This window comes from Lagopus muta, chromosome 1 (assembly GCF_023343835.1).
Source record: "Lagopus muta isolate bLagMut1 chromosome 1, bLagMut1 primary, whole genome shotgun sequence".
Lineage (NCBI taxonomy): Eukaryota > Metazoa > Chordata > Aves > Galliformes > Phasianidae > Lagopus > Lagopus muta.
Genome location: NC_064433.1, coordinates 122,308,635 through 122,333,204, shown reverse-complemented (window position 1 = coordinate 122,333,204; position 24,570 = coordinate 122,308,635). Strand labels below are relative to the sequence as shown.

At 39.7% G+C, this 24,570-nt stretch overlaps 1 long non-coding RNA gene across 1 annotated transcript in view; it reads right to left on the bottom strand.

Annotated features, from left to right (window-relative positions):
• Window positions 1-21,223, bottom strand: part of LOC125686248 (uncharacterized) — an 82,100-nt gene extending 60,877 nt beyond the window's left edge. Inside the window, exon 1 of the long non-coding RNA XR_007373724.1 lies at window positions 21,155-21,223. This is a non-coding gene — a long non-coding RNA (uncharacterized LOC125686248). The remainder of the gene's footprint in view (window positions 1-21,154) is intronic.
• Window positions 21,224-24,570: the final 3,347 nt, after the last annotated feature.

Genomic DNA, 24,570 nt, shown 5'->3' with positions numbered 1-24,570 from the left:
TTCAAATCTAATTAGGAATACAGATCTAGCTCTTGTACATCCTTAGATTGTCACCTGAGATTGTGTGCGTAGCTTGAGCTTAACATAGAAATGTGCAACTGCACTCCTTTAAGCAGGTTTTCTAAAGTGCTTTGCATTACTATCATGGCTAACATTACTTGGAACAGCCAAGGACACTCAGAGTATCATGTAGATATTGAAATCTAAGACAGAAACCCATATCAAAACAAGCCTCCCAAACCTGTCCTTACTTGGAAGTCTGTAATTATAGGCATTTTCGCAACTATGCCTACCAAAAAGCCATCTTGACTCCACAGGGCACCTCAGCACTCTGGTGTTTGCCAAGCTGTCATCTTCAAGTATGGTGAGTCTTCCAAGGTTTTCATTAGTAAATGAAAATGGTATACGGGAACATTTCTTGCTACTGAGTTAGATTTGTCCAGACTAATATACTCTGAGGATGTCTCATGGCATGATTTACGCCTACATTGACTGGCTTTCTCCCAAGTAATTCCCGAGCATGGTTTGAGAGCTGTAGAGACCTTTCCCAGTAGGCAGCCAGCCTGTTCATGCTCAGGCAGAAGTTTGCTACCATAGATAGATGTGGACTATTCTATGCAAGTTGACTTCAGTGCCCAAAACATCTTTAATCTATGGAATGTACTGATATAGATCTAGCCAAAGACAGCATAATACAGTATATCATTTGGCTTACCTAACATTCAGCAGTGCTGACATCAGTGCACTGAAGCCACATTACAATGCAGGAAGGAGTGGTAGATCAATAGTCAGGGAAAGGAAGGAACAAAAGTGTCTGCATTTAGCCTGCTATCTAGAGTGCTCCCATGGCTTGATGAGTGGTCTTGGGATCTTGTTCCTGCTGAGGAGTTGATTGTGCATTTTTAGCTAATGACTCTTTAATGGAAATACATTCCTCAGAAGCTGGAACAGCTGTAATTGTGTCAGGGCAGATCAAGCTCTGTGAAGCTGTTTCTATTTGAAGGGAGGAATTTTTAATGACATTTATTGCTCCACTCAATATCAAAAGAAAGTATATAATTTAAATATTGTTTGAAACAAATATGGAGGATTCAACACTAAGTGAATTTTTAACAATGGCAAACTTACAGGAATAATTAGCCAGTTTGACTTCTATATAAGAAAATAAAATTTAGTGTACTCAGATTTGAGCTGGATAACATTTAAAAGGTAATTCACACATTACCCAAAACACAGGGTCAAATCAACTAAGTCTAGTAATAAACTAATGTTGATTCAGCAAATATTAACCTCTCTTAAAAGGAGGACATAATTTTTTATGACAAATAAGCTCAGCAGTTTAAAATAAATGGTAAAGCTGTCCAGCCTCTTCAGAAAATTTAATTAAATTTTATATATCAGGTTTAAAAGTACGAATGCAACACGAAATTACATCAATTCGGGTTTTCAATTTGGAATGAAATAAATGAGCAACCAAATAGACCCTAGACAGTCCAAAACCCAAAATAATTGTTGTATATCTTTCATTCAAATATGCCAGTACAGTTCAGAGTTATTTTTTAGAGCATGGATTCAAAGTTATTTTTGGAAGGCATGAGAAGACTAAAACATGGACCGTGTAACATCCCATTTCAGTGTACTCACAAGTTTCTATTTGTACTACTGTCTGTTTTTACTTACTTATTTTCCATATTTTTTCAATGTACTACTCATTTTTTTCCAGGATTATTTTTTAGAATGTTGATCAAAACTGCAAAAGAGATAAATTCTGCACTCAAATATTCATATGTAATTCCAGCAGAAAATTTTGTCTATTTTTATGGCATATTTTATTGCAGTGTCAGAAATTAATGAATATAATATCCTTATTCTAAACAGGCAGACTGTAAGTAGTAAAAAGACAAAGAGTGAGAATGAAGCTATTTGCAGTCTGAGGCAATAACTAGTACAAGTGAGGGAAAAGCAAAGGCAAACAAATAGAAGATCTTTCAGGACAACTGTAGAAAAACCAGGAGGCTTTTCAAAACCAGAAATAAAGCTATCATCTTCTAGTCAACAATGTATTTGACTTTTTCCTTTGTTTTCCTGTTCCTTTTCCTTACCCTCCCCTCTCCCTTCCCTTCCCTTCCCTCCTTCCTTTTTCCTTTTTCATTAAAATTCAGCCTGGAGCATGTCCACCAAAATTATGATGGAGTGTTAGGAACAAATAAATAAATAAATAACTTAATAGAGTGTCTGTGATTTTAAGTCTCATGATAAAAAAGTAAGTGAAAAAATTTACTTTTTACATTGATTATCCACCATAATGTAACAAAGTTGTAATACCAACTTATGAGAGGTATTCCAAAGTAAAAACAGAAGATATCTCCAGCTGTAATCCATGATAACTCACTAACTGCCAATCAGGACAACATAATTGATTTTGCTGAGTTTACCTCATGCTAAAATTGAAATACTTTACCTTCACAAAATTTTTTCCAATTGTATTGGAAAGTATGCTTTTTATCCTGAGGAATAGAAAACATCTCTTTCAATAAAAATATTACTTCTGTTTTTTACCACTGAGTTACCATGTGTTCTGAAACATATATATATCCCTTCTCATGCTTTTCCAGCTATTCTATTGATTACTACAGAAAACTACTCAGTTATTTCAGCTGTCACTGTCTTTTGAAGGTTCTGTAACTTAAAATACTTAAAATAACCTCTAGTTTGTCTCTTGTAAACTATCCAAACATTCTTGATAGAAGTACTATTTAACCATCAGTGATTTTTAGGCATATTTAAATACCTGAAAACTGAAAGTCAGCGTGTCCTTTGGGAAGATTAAATTCCATTTCCCACACAGTATTTCTTAACATTTTTAAACTCTGAAAACAAATCAGTCATTAACTGAAGAACATTTTCTACTATTTATGAAAAGAACAAGCCAAGGAAGCACCAAACTTGAACTAGCAATTGGATTCCTCATTCTTTTGACTTCCATAATGACAGACTCTTTATTCAAGAATACAGAGATTATGTACAATCTCAAAAGGAGCCTGGAGAAACAGTTGCAGGAGTGGATGCAGTGTAAAAGTGGGAGGTAATGAGCCACATGGTGGAAGGGATAATCTGTATCTTAGAACAGGAGCCTTCACCTTTTAACAGCTTCAGGAGAAAAACTGCAGAGTGAATCACAGTAGGGCAAGAAGAAAGGTGTTCATCTGAAACGCTGAATATTTTGTTGACATAAACAAACGAACTGCACACACAATATTAGATGACAAGTGTTCATACCACTCTTCCAAATTGATTAAAAAACAATGAAAAAAACATGTTTGAGTTGGTCCTGTGTGCTGTGATTTAACAGGAAGGGAGTGGCCCTTTCCAGTGCAGCAATCTGAATCTGTGGCCATGGTGCAAGGGATGCTGGCAAGGACTGCAGGGTGATGTCATTGCTGCCTGACAGCAATTTCCTGGCTCTGCTTGCTATTTCTTTTGGTGTTTCCCGCTGGACTGACCGTGTTCCATTTGTCACCATGCCCTGGATTGTGCAGCAGCAAAGCTATGTAAAATTAATTTTCTGATATCATGTTTAACCTTAGAGTGTACCAGCCTGGATGTCCTCGTTGGCTTTATTATAGTGCTATTGCTGATATTACGTAATTATTATATTTGCAGTCCATATTAGTGAATTTAAAAGATTTTCAAATGATATAATTAAGCATTTTAAACCTGAATGTACAAACTCTTTTACAGAAAAAGAGGATAACCAAGAGCTTTGTTCCAATTGGAGCCTAAAGAATATGAACAACTTGTGCCAGAATATCACAGTTTCACCCCTGCATGCTCTGCATATAGAAGAATTTTCTGAACACAATTCTCTGGGCCAGCCATAACCATGGTGCTTATTGGTGGGACAACACTGCAACTTTTCTAACTGTATGCCAGGTAAGACATGAGATCAGAAGGATGGTGATCTCGTCTCCCAAGTTATTAAGAACTCCATAAAAATTATCTGGAATGGCAAAATCAGGATATGAACCTCAGGAAGACTTAAGAGTTATTGTACATCTTTGTTAACCTTATAGCAGAAATTGTTTTTCTCTTGTTCAAAACTCCCATGTCTCTTGAAAAGAAAATATCTCAAAGTTGCGTCCTACGTGCACTGGGAAGATGTCTCCTGAGACAGATGTTATGAAAAGAGAATCATTCTTCATTTTTCCTCTCATAATGAAGTATTTAGATGATAAAGTGAAAAAGTAGAGCTGCCAGATTTACATGCACTGCTACTTTAAATATGTTTTCTTGTACACTTAGTGCCAGCCACACCTCAGTGAGTAAGCCAGGACAGTTCACTTCATGCTCTCCAAGTCCTGCAAAGTCATCACAGCTCCTAGCAAAGGGTAAACAATCCCAAACAATGAGTCCTGATGACACGAGCAGAACAAAAGAGTTTGTCATTTAACTCGCTTTTGTTTATTACTAACAACAAAGACATAAAGGAGTAAGAAGATAACATTTGATCCAGTAAGACATCATTTCCATTTATTCTTCTCCCTGTGAAGGTGGAGTAGTTATGTACATCGGGACTTGACAACAAGCATGAGGCAGGGAGTAGTGTTGTTTCTCTGTGCCATTCTCCTACATACACTTAACTGTTTGCAAGTGAATGTAAAACTGGCAGTCTGGGCAGCTTCCCATTGGCAAACTGAATAGCACACGCAGCTCTAGCCCCATGCCATACTTCAAACATGGAGGCTTGGTTAACAGGCTCCTACTTCTTTGTCACCCACTGTCTCTGCCACACCAATTAAAGTCAATGTTTAAGCCTGGACCCCTGCTTCTACAGAATGTTCTACATATAAATCCATTCACACCTCTGAGGCAGTTTTCTACTTGAGGGGAGATCAGGATACTGAAACCCAAAATGCATGTACAGCACAGGACTATCTTTGTGTTGAAACTTCTTTAAAAAATGGATGTAGTCAATGTCTTTTAATACCTAGATGGCAAATGACAACATATGTCTAATTCAAAAGCAGAGGTGTTTAAAAGTTTTGGGTTACTGATTTGAAATGTATACTTATATATCTAGTTGTAGATTGCCCACAGTGAAACTTGGAAGGCAGATAAGTATAAAGGTTTTACTCAATTACATCATTTTACCTCAGTCTGTATTGAGACAAAGTAAAAATATTGCTATTACTGCACTGGAAGCAAGTTAATTCAGCTTTGGGGGGTGGGAGTGATTGAGTTTGGCAAGAATTCTTTTACTGATGACTTAGTGGACTTTAAACTGCACACATTTTCTTGGATTGCAGTCCTGTAGTTTATATGCTCCATGCTCCATCCTCAGGCTCCATTGCATCAGAGTTAACACTGAAGAGAGACAATACAAAACAGAATTTGCCACAAATTTCTCTGCAACCTGTTAATATGCTAGCCAGGTAATACCTTTGGTAGCTCAGGTGTAACACTATTGTTGTAGAATAGCTTCTCATTTGCAAAAAGCTTAGTGCTCAGGCCTCCGGAAGGAAGACAGCATGTATTCATTGTACATCAAAGGTAGTGCTGGATAGAGTTGGACTGCTAAAATGTTTGTGGTGTCTGGAAAGCAAATGGATTGAGCACGTTCATTTGTTTTGATTTCATTTTCACAAGCAAGAGGACCACTCTTCAGTCAGCAAGTGCTGTCAAGCAGTGGTGCATCAGTTGTCCACAGATACTCAAAGCAGCAGTGCCCTCATGGAGCTCTCCTGGCACACTACCACCACATGACCACTGCAGCTGTATTGGCACAAGAGTTGTTTGCTAATTTGATCCCTATGAAGAAAGTGAGGCCGTAATTGCTAATACCACCCAATTGCTCTGAATAGAGCTATCATCCAAGCACAGTCCCATCCTTCATGGAACCATTTTCTCAGCCTGCCTGTGAATTGTTTCTGGAGTTATTCCTCTGGGCTTCCTGGGCCATGGGGAGCATGCCTTGCAGCGGTTTCTCAAAAGATTTTGGCATGTGGCTGGTGAGCTCAGGCAGGTTGTCTGCCTCAGCCTAAATCAGTCACTCACTGTGGAGTCATAACACAGAATGCAAGCATGGATAGTTACCATGAGGTAAAGTGGGATGGTGACTCAGCATATTGCCTCTTCTGAGGCAGTGTGCACGAGTTTATCCCATGGTTAATGGAAAGAAGCCACCCCACTAACATGGAAGGATCAGTTATATTGATTGCTCCTTGCATTCACTGGGAGAGAGGGCATGCAGAAGCAATAATAGTTGGGGTAGCCCACATGGTGAACCTCCACAGTCTGCCCCATCACAAAGGAACAGCCTGTTATGGCCCTGCCCTAAGTGCACAACAAGGGGCTGATAGGTTTGAGTCTGCTACTTAAGATCATTCTTATTATTTAAAATGCAGAACTCTGAAATCACTGTGGTGATCAATACAGTACAACTAAGCAAACTAAATACACAGCTATTCCAGATGAGTAAACTTGGAAATGTCCCTTTTGACCTTTTTGAAATGCTGTTCTTTGTCATTGCCAAGTAGAATTCCAAGCAGCTTAATCAGAAGAAGATTTGGAGCAGTGATGGATGTGTGGGGGTTCAGCACAAGCTGAACAATGTTCTTAAAGATTCCTAGATGTCTGATCAACTGAGAAGGTCATTCCCCTTCACCACATTAGCCTCATCATATTTTAAAAAGTTGCAAGTGACTTTCAGTTTTATTCCAGCCCAGTAGTGCACATTTCATCTTATCATGCAAAGCACAAGAGGGAAGGCAAGCGAGACAGAAAGAGAGAGGAGTGAATTTACTCCAGATGCCCAAGCACAGAGGTAGATTATGCTTGTAGTGCTCACTGGGACGTCACCCAGAAGAGCACTGAGGTGAAGCAATTAACAGGTGGTAGAGCAGTGGCAATGTGAACCAACATTGCACTAGTGATTTCAGCTTGTTCTCGCACATACAGGTGTCATGGCTAGGCCCCTCAATCTCAGGAGGCAGTCTTGATCCTAAACATCATTTATCAAAGATAACAAGCAGAAACTGTGAAATGAAAATTAGAACCTAATTGCTGTAACAGCCTTTCCTATAGACAAGTCACAGATGACAACATTTACCTGTCTTCAGTTGGTTGGAAAGAACAAAGGCAGTTGCAGTCCTGGCTTCAGTCCACACCTAAACAGCCACAAGTAGTTTTCCTCTCAGCCAGCAAACCCAAAAACCTGACAGCACAGCTGCTCATGAACCAAGCAGAGGCTTTACACCAGACATTTCCCTCTGTATCTAACTGAAGCATATTGACATCCCTCACAAAGATGCCTTTGGTACCCTGAGCTCCAGGCCTGAGTCCTGTAGATCAACCAATGCACTCCTGAGACAGTTATCACTCGGCACACCCAGCCAGGCCATTGGGACACTTGGAATAAGTGGTCCATGATAAAGCCACTGCAGCTACCCTCTATGTGTGTGTGTGTGTGTGTGTTTGGGAATCTTTGTCTGTGAAGAAGAGGTGAGCGCCCTCTCCATGCTGCGATTGCTGTTATGAAATCTTTATGGGTTTTTAAAACAGGAGGAGGTTTAGTGAGTCTCTTCTTAGCCCATATTTCTCTTGGCTGAGGCAAGGTACTTTTGGGCTACAGGCAGGGAATTCACTATACAAAGTGTTTTCAAACGTGTCTTCTTCTTTCCTTTGATTCAATTCAGAGTCTCAGACTTGTTCAGCACTTAACAACCTAGGAGACAATACAGGCTTCTCAACTGGTGCTATTAAAGGCAGACAGAGAAACAATTAACCTAGAGCCCTGGGAGCAACATTATTTAAAGACAATGTTAAGAGGAATTTGCCACATGAATTCTGTCAATCAGTCATTACACAAGCAGGGTAACTCTTTAAGGCAGATTACTTTTGTACAGTAAGCTCTCCCCCTGCTTTGCTACTGCAATGTTATATATTCAGTTGAATACAAATTAGGAAAAAAAAACCAACAAACTGTTTATCTGTTTTGTCTTCCACATGAAGGCAGAAGGGGAAGTCATGACAGTAGGTAAAAATGCACTGTACTTATCAAAGCCCTGGTAGATCCTTCTTTAGAAAAATATGTGATTCAGTACTGTAGATTAAGGCACATGTACCATTTAGATCCTCACTTTGGGGCTACTGTCTCCCAACAACAGCAGCAATTTTGCTGAGCCAGAGAGGAAGAAAAAGGCTAGAGAATAATGTTAATGATCTACTTCTACAGGCAGCTGTACCTCTTAAGAAAACATTAATATACGGGGGAAATAAGCTTTTAGAATGACCATATACATAATGAATCGTAGGTATTTTGCTAGTAGGAAAAAAAAAGGAATTGTACAGTTTGTACTGTTTTTATGGCCCATGCCTCTGTGATCTGTGTAAATTATCAAAGATAGGGAAAAATCAGTTCTTTTTGAACTGCATATCCAAATATAAAGAAGTCTTTAGTCAGTGAGCAAAAAGTGAAGAGATGACCTTTCCGAAAAGCGTGGAGAGTACTCATGCTTTCTCTGTTAGATACTTGCTTAAAAGACTTTTTTGTCTTTTTACACTGAGAACAAGTCTTGAAGAGCTTACTTTCAAGCATACACTCTGGGATGGGTCATCCTCTTAAATGATGCAGCTAGCTCTCAACACTTCACATTTGCATGGGACATAGTAGGGCTGTATGCAGCAAGAGTACAGAACGTTCTAGTTCAATGATGTAGTACAAAAGAAAATTCTCTATCTATATCTTCTTTTCTGTTTTCAAAACAACTCTGCCAACCTCATACAGACCTTTCAAAAGGACTAAGAGAAATGGAGAGCGCTTTTTATTCACTTGCGAATTAAAAAGAAAAGAAAGTCATTTTTCCAATCACCACGTAAACTGCATTCAAACTTTTACAACTAGATGATAATGTATAAGAACATATGAAACAAATGAGCAAATGAAATCTAAGTTCTTCCTTTTCTTCTCAAACTCAGAGAACAACAGAAAAAGGAAAACAAATTGTCCTTATTCATCAGTGACTCATTATCAGTCCTTTATTTCTGCGTTCTCCAAGCCAGTGGAAAAGTCAGGTTAAACTAAACTGGCTTGCAATCAGTGGAAGGTCCAGCTCTGCTGTGGGTGGTTACAGACTAAGAGAAATTTGTCACATTAAACAAATCTGCCTGTGTTCTCTGAAACTGCAAGATTTACTCAAAAAACAATTTGGTAGATTTCATATTCTTAGGCAACTGCACCACACATGATTTCATATCATATTGGTACTATTGCATACTAACTATAGGAAAAACACAATCCTCTAAGCCATCACTGGAGCACATATTGAGTTGATTAAAGAACGGATAATTCACAGACCTTTAAAAAGCTGTGGGGAAGTTGCAACAGGGTAATCATCATTTTTCAGGATAGGGAATGATCTAACAGCAAGTCCAAAACAGCAGATGGAATACACAGGTATCACAAAGGTTAGACGAGCAGTCAGTGCAATTTGTCTGCCTTGATACGCTATGTCCATTCAAGCAAAACGCGTTTTCAAAACAAAAGCTTGGGCAGCTGGGAAGAAAGAATGCAGATTAGAGCTCCACAATGGGAACTGCCTCAGGGCTCCACCAGGCAGCTAAGTGAGCAGAACAGTTCATATTTAAGAGCATAAAAGATTGCTGGATGGAGAAATAAGGAAATAATACTGAGTGGCAAGGAGTTGGTGCTTTCTGTGCATATGTCATCAGTGAGCTCATTCCTGGAATTCGATGTCCTTTTGGGGAATCCACACTTCAAAAAAGGAGGTCAAAAGTTTGAAAAGGGCTTAGGGGAGAATGGTTAAAGCAGGCTCTTAGGTGGAGGCTGGAGAAACTTAATCTACTAGAGTTTATTAAGAGTTTATGAAATTATTTGATTACAGCCTACTTGCATTTAGAGCAGGGCAGAGATTTAACAAAACCAATGGCTAATGAGACAGTAGTTGAAAGCTGAGATCCAACAAACTCATCCTTCAACTTAAATTCAGTGAAGATAACAAAGAATCAGTAATCACTGATCATCAGAAGTAGAACGTATTTTCCATCGCATGAGTGGACATCAATTTGGAGGACAAACGTGATGGTGGGATCCAGTTTTACCAGCTTTGCCACCAATGAAGCATAGCTTTTCTGAAATAAAAAAGAATGAGCTTCAGAAATGGGCTTCTGCTTGTCCCTTAGGTCTCTGTCAGGGCCCATTTTGGACCTCTCCAAGGAGCTCTCCCCAAAAACGTACACACACACACTCGCCATGGATGGTTCACGACCACACGTAGTGGTTATTGCAGAATTCTGCAATATCATCAGCAGAAGTTGTGTGCTTTCCCTAATGGTGATGGAATGATGGAAATCTACCTCATGTTGTAAATGTACCTCATGTTAGGAACTATTATGCAGAATATATAAAGGCGGTGTTTCTACTCTCAGACAGCCTAACTTCCCTTATCTCTACTCATAGTAACACTTTACCAACTGTTTTATTCTGCACTTTTCACAGTTTTGGCTTGTTGCAGATAATATTCTAATTCTGGCCACCTCCTTAAAATCATTCTGTAAGTCAGTCAGGCACAACAAACTTGGGACCATTTCAAGTGCTAAATAAAAAAAGTCTTTGCAGCAAGGAATCACACTATAAAAACTACTGACTGATTATATACTGTATGCTCCTTGTTTTACAAACATTTATACAGCAGTTAATGGAAGCTATTCTGCTCTCTAGTTTCTAAGATTTTTCAAAAACTGGATTAAAAAAATCTACTCTTTTCTTCAACATGGCGCAAAAGCTTGCAATCCAAACTTCCTATGTATTTTCTGAACAGGTAATAAATGTTAGACTGCATCATAAGGAAATGGAGTGGAAAGATTTTTTCGTTCATTCAACAGTTTTCATAATATTTTTATCAGGCTTTTGGTAAGGTAGAAACAGACTTTGTAATCTGTTACTCATCTGGTAAAGACAGGGAAGATATTTGTTTTTCTGTCTGAATCAAATTGATACTTTTCCCTTTCTGCTTTTTTGCTTTTTATTAGCTGAAGAAAATATGAAGGCAATAACAAAGAGGAACCAAAATATGGAGCTGTATAGAATGCTGTATAGAATGCTTCAGTCTATCCTATTCAAAACAGGGGAGGGAAATAATGCTGTTGCAATTTTGTATGTAAAAGTTTTCATAGCTGTTACAGTCTAAAAAAAAAAAAAATAATGTAACTTTCTACAAAAAATCTACTACCAAGACTCTACTTCCATAGACAAAATATTAGGTAAAACCAAAGATTTATTACAAAGTTGCTGCTCTCAGGTGCAATTGTAAAGTGAAGAGGAGAGAAATTGTGTCTGGGTGGTTAACAGGGAATGGGGGGAGTTCAGCCTGAAAGAGGGCAAAAACAACAAAAATGACTCTGAATCTTCCACTTCAGTCTCAATTTGCAGAATGGGTAATCAGAAAAACCTTCTATTTGACTTCTCATTTAAGAGGATTGCATAAGGATTCTCTGAGACAAAGAATATGAATATCAAAATTTAATTTAGATGAAATTGCTTGAATCAACATAACTGCACTTCAGAAAACTATGAATATGTTTTACAGCTCAAAACCACCTCTGGACACATGCAGCATTTTAGCCACATATAAGATTTTTCAGCAATTAATGCTCTGAGCATCTTAGAATGTCTACATAGATGACAGTCTAAAAAAACTGTATACTGTCTGTGGTTTAACAAAAGAGCTGTGAGGCATTATACCTGGCTATTTAAAATTGCATATAGCATATATTAGGTAATGCACATTATAAAAAATTATGTGTTTATACTTATAACACTTACAACACTAAACATTGCATAATACATTTTATGTTATACCTAGGTCAATCTGAACATTATTCCTCCTATTTATTTCCATGGAAACTATGACAGATACAAAGAGCCCTGTAACACTATTTGACAGAGTAGATCCTCTTCTACAAAACACATTTTGCAACACAGTCACCACCATTAGCTATGTATTTTCACCAGCGATAAACAAGAGAATGCATTCGACACTCATAAAAATCTGCAGCAGCAGAGGTGAACCACTGTTGAAATGCACCACCCACTGCCTCACTGTGCTCACATCCACTGTTTGGTCTCCAGAAATGTTCAGCAAGCATCGATGAATGTCAGTGGATGCCATTTTTTCCACATGGAGGAATTCAGTGCCACCCCTTTGCTTCATCCGCGCTTCCACGTCAGACGCCATTGTGTTGAACTGCCTCTCTGCTGCCATCTGTCACATGGCAACATGTAAAGGGATATTGGTGGGAAGGCTCGACCTCTACTGCCATACCACCAATATCCTCCTCTGTCACTGTGGGCCAATATGATAAAATAGGCAGTACTACTTTTGGAGCAGCCCTTGTATATTATACTATATGTAGTATTATCTTCTGAGAACTCTGTGTCAGGGACACTATCTTTTTGGATAGTATCAAGGCTGCTTGTCCTTAGTTAAATTTAAAAAAAAAAAAAAAATTATTAAAGATCTTTGAATAAGCCAAAGCCTCTTGAATTAAAACTGTAATTTCATGTCAGAAGGCTTCTTTCTTTCTTTGAAAAATGCAAGGATAAAGAAAATAGATTTAATGGCCTGTAGATTGTTCATATTTAAAAGTAAACAAACAATTCTCAATACTTTCTTTTTAGCTCACTCCTTGATGCTCATCAGTACTCCCAAGAGCTCCATGAACACTAATCACCAGTCATACATGTCTGACCTGCATGCACTTTTCTGTACAATTATTAATTTTTTCTAGGCATATCATCTTGATCTTGGGTGGCAATTAATCCAGAAGTTACTGATGTGACATCATAGGAACTGAAACTCATTCTTCGAGCTAGCATGGGACTCTTAATCTTCTGGCTGACATGCACTGCCCTGTAATTGTTTCTCCAAGAGATGATGGCCTATCTTGCAAGTCCATACATTTGGACATATAATTGCTGGCTTGTCAGTATAATGGGCCAGGATATTGGAATTTGTGTTACTAATCATTTAAGGCAATAGGTAGGATAATAATTCATAGTAGGGATAGTAAAAGTCATCACAAAATATATTAATTACCAGAAGCGGATGACAGCCAGAGCTGGTAGGAATATTTTATTCCATTTGTGTTATGGCAGATATATATATATAATCACAGAGAAATCTCTTGTCTGCCTCAGCCTGCAGATTCCTATTCATAGCACTGTAGAGTGCTGTATAATGCAGACCACGTTTTGAGACAAATAATCATTAAGTGTTCACTCATATCAACAAAGCTCAAATTCACAGTCATAGAGATATAAACATTCAAAAATAGCAAATATCTTTCTTATAGCCACTAGTAACTGACACAGGTAGCATCTTTAATTTTGTGACATCTATATCTGATTACAGGAAATTATCTCATCTGAGCATGGAATGCTCCACACAGTATCCATGCCCAGTTCATAATTAGTTCTGCAGCTCATAAAACTCCATAGGAAGATTGGTTTCCTATGAAAATGTATCCTTTGTTCCTTTATTCCACCATCACTGCAATAGCCCAATTCAGCCTCTAAAACGCTTGCTGCTGTCTCCTCTTGTGTGTGTGCTAGCCAGTCAGCCATGGGCTAATAGGTCAGCTGCTACTGCCAAAGACAGTGTTGGACAGACAGATGCTGTGATCACATAAATCACATTTCCCTCAAAAATCACACCAGTAGTTCCATGGAAGTGGGAAAAAAGGAACAAATACTGTCATAGAACAACTTGGATTAGAAAGGACTTCAATGATCATCAAGTTCCAACCCCCCCGCTGCAGGCAGGGCCATCAGCCTCCACATTTAATACTAGACCAGGCTGGTCTAGTCTTTGAAATGCTCTACTTCCAAAATCACCCATAACAATATGTCCAACTAATAACTTCAGTTGAATGTTCCATTAATTTCCTTTTTCCAGCTGCCCTTCAGCCTCAGCATAACTGTCAATTGAAAATTTTTGCTAATGGCTATGTTCTTTTATATGCCAGTCCTTGATTAAGAGATCAAAGACACTGATTCCAAAACTAGTCATTACACACAGCTCTTCAACTTACTAACAAGACTTTCATTGTCAGCCTGGCAATACCTGTCACAGTATGGACGCTAGCTACTTTCAGTCTGTTGATCCCTTACAGAAGTTGGCTAAGTTGAATTTCCTTATTATACATCAGGTGCAGAATTTGCCCTGCTAACAAAGACACCTGCAGAGCTTCCTCTATTCAGTTTATCAAAATTAAGACCAAGTGGTAATAAGGTTAGAGTGAACAAATGCTCTCAGAAGGGAAAAATACAATTTTTTAATGTAAAAGAATGATCTGAAACTAGTAGTTTCAAGTTGTCAAGATAGATATCTCTGAAGAAGTATGTACACCCTTTAACAATGAATAAGATCAACTTCTGGCATGCAGTGAGCAAGTTTTGGTTTACATTCCTCTGTATACTCAGATAGAGGACCAGTAACTTTAATGTGGGATGAAATTTGGTCCAGGACGTCATGCTAGGTTCAGAATGAAGATTGCCTCAGTAATAACTTTGAGTCCACATCACTGAAAATGTCATTTTGGATAATCAGGTGGATCTTTTTGACTTTAAAAGCAATTGAGTAAGAAATTAAATGCCAAGTTAAAGACTTCTGAGATCAATATATGTGGTGTAACTGACAAACCTTTAGTTATTAGTATAGGGGCTGGCAACACACACCATCTCTGAATTACAATAACACATCTTTCTCTCATTCTCCCTTCTTGCTGAAGTATCATTTACAGGGATTCATAAACTGACAAATATATTAAAAGTCTAAAGTTGTGGTCACATTATCCATAGAATGGCTCTCACAAAGGTCAGAGAGGACAGTGCAAGAATGCCAATATAAGAACACATGTTTCTGTTGGAATAAATCATAATGTTCATAACAGAAATAAAACTGCAGTGATTAGAAATTGTGGCATAAAACAGAATCTTTTTTTTTTTTCATGACAGCAAGGCTAGGACTATTCGGGCCCAAACCCATGAAAACAATTCTTTGTTTAAATAGGAAGGAAACTTGGGGAAAAAAATCAAGGAAAGCTGAATACACTGTGCTTAGAGAGGGTTATGAGGTGCTAATGACAATGTATTATTTTGAGTGAGGAGAGGAAAGGGAAAACAGTGACACAGCAAAGTGATGTTTTAACAATAACACTTTGAAAGTCGTATGAATAGATTCCTGACCTTTGCTGCAAAACAGAAGGGCACCAGGGCCCTACAGAGGTTCACATTTATTTTGCAAAAATAAATAGCAAGAAGACATTGTTGTAACCAGGCAGAGCAAACATACACGTAAGCATTAGCACTTCAGTGTGGCACTTCAGGCAAAGGCAGTGCCTCAGAACAGAAAAAAAATGAAGCACAATGGATGGGAAGTACTAGGAGGGAGCTTCATGCAGTCCTTTCTTATTCTTCTCATTTCAGTTAACAAGTTTTCCATGTTTTTGGCACAGTGAAGAACTGTGGCTGCAGTGTAACGTTTTCTTAATGTGGCTTACATGCTGCAGGTTTTTCACACCACGTCTGTCCTACTTTGACACACCACACTGTGTCTGAACAAGGAGGGGAGCGGTTCAATAGTGAATTGGATGGTCGAAATAATGATCCCACATTCCCACATGCATGTAAACATATCAGTCATCAGCACATCACTGCCACTGATTTCAGCTAGACCAGTGCCAGTAGAATACACAAGTGTCTTCTGCTCCATTCTATATTCAAGCAATAGAATCATGACTTCATAGAATGACTTGTGCTGGAAGGGACCTCCCTCTCCACACACACACACCAGGGGCAAAGTTGCAAACCAGGCACTAGATCAAGATGCCCAGGGCCCAGTAGTATTCTGCAGTCTCTTGCAGCCCGTGTTCGCTCCTCTCTGGTAGGCCACAGCACATACTCTGGTATGAATTGCACAGTCCCCAGGCTATTGCAAAGATCTGGATTGTCAAGACGAGTGAAACTAAGGGAGATCTTTGTGATTAGCAAATGCTGCTGAGGCTACACATTACAAGCTACCATGCCCTCTAAAATAAACAAGGGGCCAGAGGGGAAGGGTTTGTTGAAAACAGTTCGTTTGTTCTAACTGCTTTCCTTGCTGGAAAACAGCAAGGCAAAAGCATCCCTCAAAGCAGCACAGAGAGCTCATTGTGAGGAGCCAGCAAGTGACTCAGAGCACTGGAATTGAAGATGGCACCTCTCACCTCCAGGTCACCCATCTCCAACCATTTGCAGTTAGTGGAGGCAAGAAGTTATTGCCATCAGAGGGGCATTCAGCGAAACGAGCTGGTTGTCTGACGACAGCTGTCCAGTCGCACAGACCAGCCTGATATTATTGCCCAACACATTCTACTCTCCCAGGCTCTAGCCATGGCCATTCAATCATCCTCTGAATGGCCTGAAGCTCCAAGGGCCACCAGGCACACACTGCTGCCTTCTGTCTCACTCGGTGACAGGCATGGTCACCCACTGAGAAATAGACAAAGACCTTCTCATGTTCCCTTTGTTCCTCAGTTCTTTCTTCCCTCAGAAAGAGTTGCAAAAAATGTTGTCCATACTTTTCTGTAATTCCTCCACTTCTGCTGAGCCCAGGCATTGAAAAGTGATTGGCCACGCCATAAAAATCATGAGTGTTAAACAGCATATTCTATTTTATATTGTTCAGTTCTCCTTTGATTTTTTTGCATTTGTTTCATATTTATATTTTCAATTTCTTTTTATTTTTCCCCCTTCTTAAGAAACTTTGAGACATGAGCGCTCGCGGGGATCCAGAAGCACAGCCTTCAAGGAACATTTCAAGCACTTTCATGCTTTCTTCATAAAAAATAGGAGCTGGCAACATTGCCCCAGCGCTGATTTAGCACAATGCTGCTCACATTCCAGGCACAGCACAAATGTCAGTAGCTGATTCCCAGTGGAGCTTAGAGGAGGTTGGTGGGATGGAGAACCAATTGCAATGCACTTGGTTTGGGGCCAGAGAGACTAATATTGGGCTCTTGTCTATTGCAAGTCTCACAAAGAACCCTGTAAAGAAATTAAGACTCTGTGGTACAAACTCAGCAGAGCTGTGGCCTCAGTTGCTTCTCAGCCCTCCCAACAGAGGCTGTTGGAGGTTAAAGCTTTGTGCTCTCCAGGAGAGCATAGATCCCTTCATCATTGCACAAGAAATATGTCACACTTTTTGTTTTGACTCTGAAAGTTAATTTTCTCCTTTGTGCCATCATTCATCCAGCAAGAAGATTAATATAAAATATTATGGCAAAGAAGGCTGTGTCTTCAGGACAGGAACTTCTTGTATTTACAGAGATGCCATACAATTTACTTTCTCATTATCTGCTTTCCCCAAGTCCTTGTGCTTCCATCACTTCCAGGCTGCCCAGTGTTGCTGGCCAGCAAGCAGGACCACAGCAAAAGGCTACATCAATCACTTCAGCAGCTTAATCAAACTCTTCCTCTGTTTTTTCCCCTTATATCAAGTAAATGGCCTGCAGTTCTCACAGTATGCTGGAAGCTTTATCTGGCTGACATTGGAGCATCTCAAGCAGGCAAAAGATTTTACCTCCCTTTTGAATCCAGAGACACAAACAGGCCTAGAAATACGTTCCAGGCACTGGACCCTAGGAATGGATGTCATAGGCTAAAACATGGTCCATGCAGGGCTAAGCACTTGGAAATTTACTTTCATAATATGCAACACCCAGCAGCCAAAAGCAGACTGAAAAGTAATATGTGATCCCAGAAGAAATTTTCTGGCACCCTGTGAGAGGAGTCAGTGCAAAAGAAAGATTCTCCACACAGACCACAAATGTGCTCGGATATCTGTCATATCTTCGTGGTGCAGATCTTTACTGTCTCCTCACAGAGGAGCTGCCGCTATTCACTTTAACCTTCTTGTGCTCAGCCAAGCTCAGTGGCATTCAGAAAAACACCTCTTAGTGCATGAGGCAAAGTTTGGCACTACGTCCTAAGTACACTATAATACACTGTATTGGGTGAAATGAAAGAAAAAAGACAGTTTTTAACCCTGTTGAAACTGGGCATGAATGAAGATAGAAACGTGAGACTTGCAGAATCAGAAATAGCATGTATCAGCAGCAAATCTGCTACTGTAATCTGCAAAGGACTGAGTGCTAATGGGCTCTGGTCTCCACTCCCAGCTTTGTGGATGCATTTGCTAATCAGAGAAGATAATGGAAACAAACACTTGAGGCATGATATGGAATTTTTTATAGACTATATTCACCAAGTGAAGTGTCTACAGTGAAATTTAAGCCTTGTGTCTGAGCCTCAATCAATAATGGGCCTTGTATCTGTCACTATATTACACATGAAGTATGCACTAATGAGTGATTACGTGCCCTCTAAATGCCTGAACAAGCGTTAGAACCAAAGTTGTTAGAACCAGGGATTTTTCAGTGCAGCATACCACTGAAAATAATTATTTCAGCGTGAACCAAGATTGGATATTTTTAGTGGCCTTTTTAATAAATGCAAAGGACAATATTCCCAAGGGACTTACATGATGAGTATGAAACCTCAAAATGTTGAGGTTTCAGTAATGCCATTTTCCCGGGATCCAGGAAACTTTGGTTTAATTCTTTCTGCTCCCTGACAGCTGAACTGGGGTAATCAATCCCTAAGGATGTGAACAAAATAAACAGAAAAATAACTTCAGTCTTTCTTCTCACCTAGTTTGAACTGAATTGTTTTATACTTTGTGACCCACTTAGTGACTGTAATAATAGATCTTTTTTATTGTACCAGAACTGCATGCAACTATATTCCTGCTTCTAATAAAATAAAGATTTAAATACAGCAGATTATTTTCTCCAGCCTGTCCGACATGAGCTATAATCAGATTTTTTTCTCTCCCTTTCATGAACACCATCTGTTTGTGACCATTAAAATCCATTCTCTATGCTGAAGAGATGGGAATTCAGAGGGATGTGTTTGAGCCACTGTCCAAGCAGTGCTGTCATTCCTAAGGGATCCATTACAGCCTGACACACCCAAGTATTTATGAGCCATAAACTGCCTGCCTAAAATGGCGATTCATCACCGTGCACTGACAATGACAGAGTGTGTTGTAGCTGCGAGAGAGGGGGAGGAGGGGACGGGGCTTTAAGAGGATTTTTTGAACCAGCAGTGTTATATAGCATCAGTTTTTTTTTCCCACTATGGCACCTCATTTCCAAGCCATTTGCTTTGACAGTTCTCACAGCCAACGTTAAATTAACAGATGTCTTGGAACTGGATCCCAAACAAGACAGCTACAAGGTCACTCCTTTCTGGCATCATCGTCTGCACTGGGGTCGGGGCTGGCTCAGTGTGCACACAGAGCATCCAGCTGCTTTCCCCACTGCAGTGCTCACCTCAGGGCTGGCTGTTGGACAGGGTGCGGCACCCACACCAGCGTGACTGAGTGCCCAGCTCTCCGCATCCAGGTGCAACCTGAGCAAAAGGCCACACGCTTTACATTCCTACTAATTTTTCTTTTCTTTTTTTTTTTTTTGCCTGCTATTTCTGAGGCAGATTTTATCCTCATGTTAAAAAAAGCTATGTTAAAAAACTGATGAAAGAAACAGCGCCAAGATAAATGAAGAAGTCAGACAAGGCAGCAAATGGGATTTTTGACAGAGATGTAATACAGATAGATAAATTCAAGATTTTTGCTCCACAAGGCAGCATAGTTCTCACACACACATAAGGAACTGCGAAAGAGAACAAAGGAAAGGAAATCCAAATGCTGGCAAGTGCAAAGATTGTCTTTTATAAAAATTGGGTCCGAACACTTCTGAAGCTTTCTGAATTGATTACTGTAAAATTTAGATGGAATTTGTATACCAACACCTAAAAAAATCACTACCACTGTAGGAGCTGTCTGTCTTATTCTTAGACTTACCAGCCTAACATTCTAGCTGTGCATCTCAGTGCCTGCCCCCATCTGGAGAATTACAAACAAGGCTCCTGTTTCTTAAGTTCCCTGCTTAAATGCATGAACAGAGAACACCAGCACACCAACTGCATTTTGTTACACAGATAGCACCATAGTCACACTTCTGTTGCATTAAATATATATATATATATTGAGAAAGACAAGGAAAAATAAGAACAAGCTGGATCAGGAATTCTTAATTCTTAATTTTAATAACCACTATGCACTGAATAATCAAACTACAGACACAGACAGACACTTGGGACTGAAACTGTGCTCCCCATCCTGTGCTAAGGGCTTTCACTAACGGATTGCAGAGCCTGAGACACAAAGCCTGATCCCATGTGTTCCTCTTGTCTGAGCCTTCAGCTGCCTTTCCTACAGTGGAACAGTCTCACCATTGTCCCCAGCTTCCCATCACAAGCATGGGTATTCCCCTTGGACTGCAGCTCCCCATTTTCCAGCCAAGTTCTCCCAAGCAAGCAGGGAGATGTGCACCACCACCACCAACAACAAAAAAACACAACACCATCCCTTCTGGTTACTTTGAAAGCAAATGTGAAACCTTAACATCTACAGCCAGTGGGATGAAAGCCTCTGCTGAGTCCTGATCTAAGCATCCGGAAGGAGGCGTGACCTCGCAAAAAGGGTCGACAACTCGCATTGTCCATCACCAAACTTCCAGCTGCCTTCACTGCTAAGAAAGGCATTCACACCGCAGGGCTGCCCTAGCATCTGGGCGAGCCTCGCTACGCAGCTTCTGGCGGGCAGCAATGACCTCACTCCTGCACGGCGGCCGCAGGCATTAAATACAGCCCAGGGGCTGTACGAAGAGGGTGGATCTGGACGAACCGCACTCTTGGGTGCCCCCTGCTGGCCGGTGGCCGTCATGCAAACAAGTTACGCACGGACGACTGTGAGCCGGAGCGAGGAAGGTGTTCTCCGCTCTTCGCGTGACAAGGACACCATTTTAGTGAAACCTTCCCCTCAATTACCCAGACAATATCACTGAGATCCACCAAAGCTGCCGAGCAGTGCTGTGTTTACTAGGTATCCTCCAGCAGTGCTGTGTTTACTAGGCATCCTCCTCTGTTTATTCCCAGCCCAAACCTCACCTGTGTGAGGAGGGATTTACTCACGTGTTCTTGGAGAGAGAGTGAATATTATCACTGGTGACCTTCAGAAGAAGTGCGTGTTAAGATCTGAGCAGAAAATAAATGAAAAGAGACAGCAGTCGTATGGTACAGGCTGTTTTCCAAGGGTGACGTTTTCTTGCAAGCGTTGACTTGTGGTACCAATAAGAAGCTAAGATGGGTGTGAAAAAAACTGACTGATGTGAATAAAATACAGACAACAACACAGTTGCCCAGATTGAAAAGCTTATGGGCTTCTTTATGGAATTTCCACTATGTCCTTGTTACACACCACTTTGGAGAGGTCAGTAGAAGAGCCTGTCACAAATAAGTTCACGTCATTTATTCCAACTGACCCAAAAAAAAAAAAAAAAAAGCAGAAAAATGCATGCTTATTTTCAATCAGCCATAATGTTTGAATTCAAGCAGAGATGGGAAGAGAGCCTATAAGTAATTTGTCTAAGAGAATGTTGTTAAAGAGAAAGTACATCACATAATGAGTGCAAACACTGGTATCTGAGATGTGTACAACTCACGGCATTAAACCAGGCATTCATTGTGCATATTCCATTTCCCTACTTTATCTTTTGTGCTTGTCTTGTCTCTGCATCTGGGGCCCAGAGGGTCCCTTGCACACCCACATGGACATGCTGCATCCTCTCCCGTTCCTGAAAGGCACAGCTCATGGCACCGCTCATAAGCAGAGACTGTAGCTCACTGCCAGCACTGAAATGAAGAAGGAAGGCTTGCACAGATGGGCTCCCTCCTCAGCTGGGAAGCAAACAGCCACGAAGCAGGCAGAAACCTTTTCTTAAAACCCTTCTCAGCTATGATTTGCTGTTTGATCCACACACAGATAGCTAGCTCCCCTCTGAACTCCAGGGTCTGTGTGAAGGCTCCAAAAGCAAGTAAAAGGGGCTTTGTGCAAGGGTGAAAACGTGGATATTATGTAGACATAACCTCCATCTGCCTGAAGCACTGCAAAGAGCCCTACCCTGTATTATGTGAATAAGATGGAGAGTAAACCAGCAGAGCAAGAAGTTTGTGCTTCATTGCTGGTTCTGCCACTGCCCTACTGTGAGACATTTTTCACTCTCTGTGCTACAGTTGTCTCCATCTGCAGGGTTCTATTACTAGTTACCTTTTATTATATATAAAAATCTTTTAATGTGCATTTCAAGAACCAAACATGCAGGCAGCATTCCCTTTCTGTGGCCACATTCTTTCTCTCTTTAGAAGTACCAGTAAGTTATCTAACATCACACACACTTCACACTGTAACTTATGTGAAATCACTACAGACATCTACCAGCTCTTTTTTTTTAGTGGAACATTAGCTTTATTCTTGTGAAACATCAGGATATGATGGATATTAATCTATGTGTTTACAGAACTTGTGCACCAGTGCAGTACTGGACGTTATTTACACTTATAAGGAATCAGAAGGAACTTGTTATAGTAGAGTTTATAACGAAACTAATTAATATAGCTTGTAACTAAAAGAAAATATTAATATAATCTTGGAAAATACTTTTGCTTTCCTCTTTGTTCTGAAGAATCAGATAATAGCAAACACCAAAATAATTAAGTTTTATTAGATAATCTTGATAGTACGAAGGCAGTAGTTAAAACTCAGTTGTATTTTTATAGCACTGATGGGAATCTTGAAATTAAGCCACAAAATATTCAACTGCTTTTTTTTTTTTTTTTTTGTCTATTTCACAGAATCATTCTTAAGCATCAGGTTTTTCTGACAACTGAAACTTGATTTTCCTTGAACTTTTTTTCAGTAGTGAAGATGCATGAAGTCGAAGGAAAGACAGATGGATCTTCTCAAACTGAGAAGGTTATTGCTTACCAAATATGTTTCCACCAGAGAGACATTTATGTTTTCTGGCAGAGAATTAGAAGCAACCATAAATATACGATAAGCCAGTCAATGTTGTTCAATGACGCTTCTGTTAATTTGCATAGGGCCTATCTAATGATGTTAGTCTATAAAACATGAAGATTATATCTCCTGAATCACTTTCTGTTCTGACAGTGACTCATAGTTCTAAAAGGTTGGTTTAAACTTAAACAAAAGCAAGAAGGTACAAGGGAAATATTATGAACTTATCTACATTATTTTTGCTTTTCACAATGTATTTTTAGTGAAACTATTGTTTCAGCAAAGTTGCAGACTGTCCTCAAGGCTTTGCATAAAACCCTGAGTCTTTGTTCCTTGAGACTATGTTTAAGCTTCCAGAAATTTCTTTTAAAAACTTGATAAATCATTTTTTTGGTCTTTTTTTTTTTTTTTTTTTTTTTTTTTAATATATATTGTAGTGTTGGAATTGCACATTTAGTTGGGCTGCTATAAGTAAAGTGAATCCTTTGTGATTCGAAAGGAAAGGCAAGACATATGGAGACTGTGGCAGGTTTGCTCTTATGCAGAAAGAGAAGATTAACAAAAGGCATTCAGCATGCGAGTCTGAACTTTTCCTCAAAAAAATCACTTCATGCACATATGCTTTTGTCACTGAGTCAGGAGCTGGGGCCAGTAATACCAATATATGTATGTTAAAAATCTTTGGTATGAATATTCTTTCCCTATGCCCTACAGTTCTTGAAAATACATGACTGTTTCTAATTTGAGTATCTTCCAATGAACAGCCTCTTCTGAGTGCAGTAACAATTCATGCTGTAAGGTATGGCCACACCTTAGATCCAGTAAAGACTCTACATAAGAAATGTAGCACTCTTTTCCAAACCCTCTTGCTCACTATTTTTCTTTCTTGTTTCTGGATGGACATTAAGTGCATGCCCTCCAAGCCCATTTTCACTGGAGACACAGGAGGCCAATTCATTGTCTGGATTCCCCAGCTTGCCACGTGCTTGCTTTGCAATTTGAACTAAGCCACGCTCAGACCCTCCAACACATGGAGGAATTTCTGCCACGTAGGAGTCTGGCACCTCACTGTGTTGTAGAATCCGAGCTTCTCTGTGCTTCTATTCTCTCCCCACCCAAGTATGATCTAAAAAGAAAAATCAGAGAGCCTTCCCTGTTTCACATGGACCTGAAAAAATAAACCTTAGACTCAGACACTCAAATATTGTCGTAATGGAAACCCGAAGCTACATTAACAACAAACAGTTGAGGGGAAAAAAAAAGTCTATGTGGGAAACTGAAGTATGGGTATAAAGACACCTTCTTAGAGGGTTAGCAAAAACTCTGCCCCACTGGGAATATATTTATTAAAATAAAAGACTGAGTGTAGAGTGGCCCATGCAATGGCAAATGGTGGCTACCATTTCCTATGCATGCTCAAAGCTGCTTTTCCAGATTAGATACTGCATCAGCAAAGCAGAAATCACTAGGCATCCTGTGGAAGAAAACTGAAGTGTAGGTAAGAATTCCTCTGTCTGAATCTACCACTTGG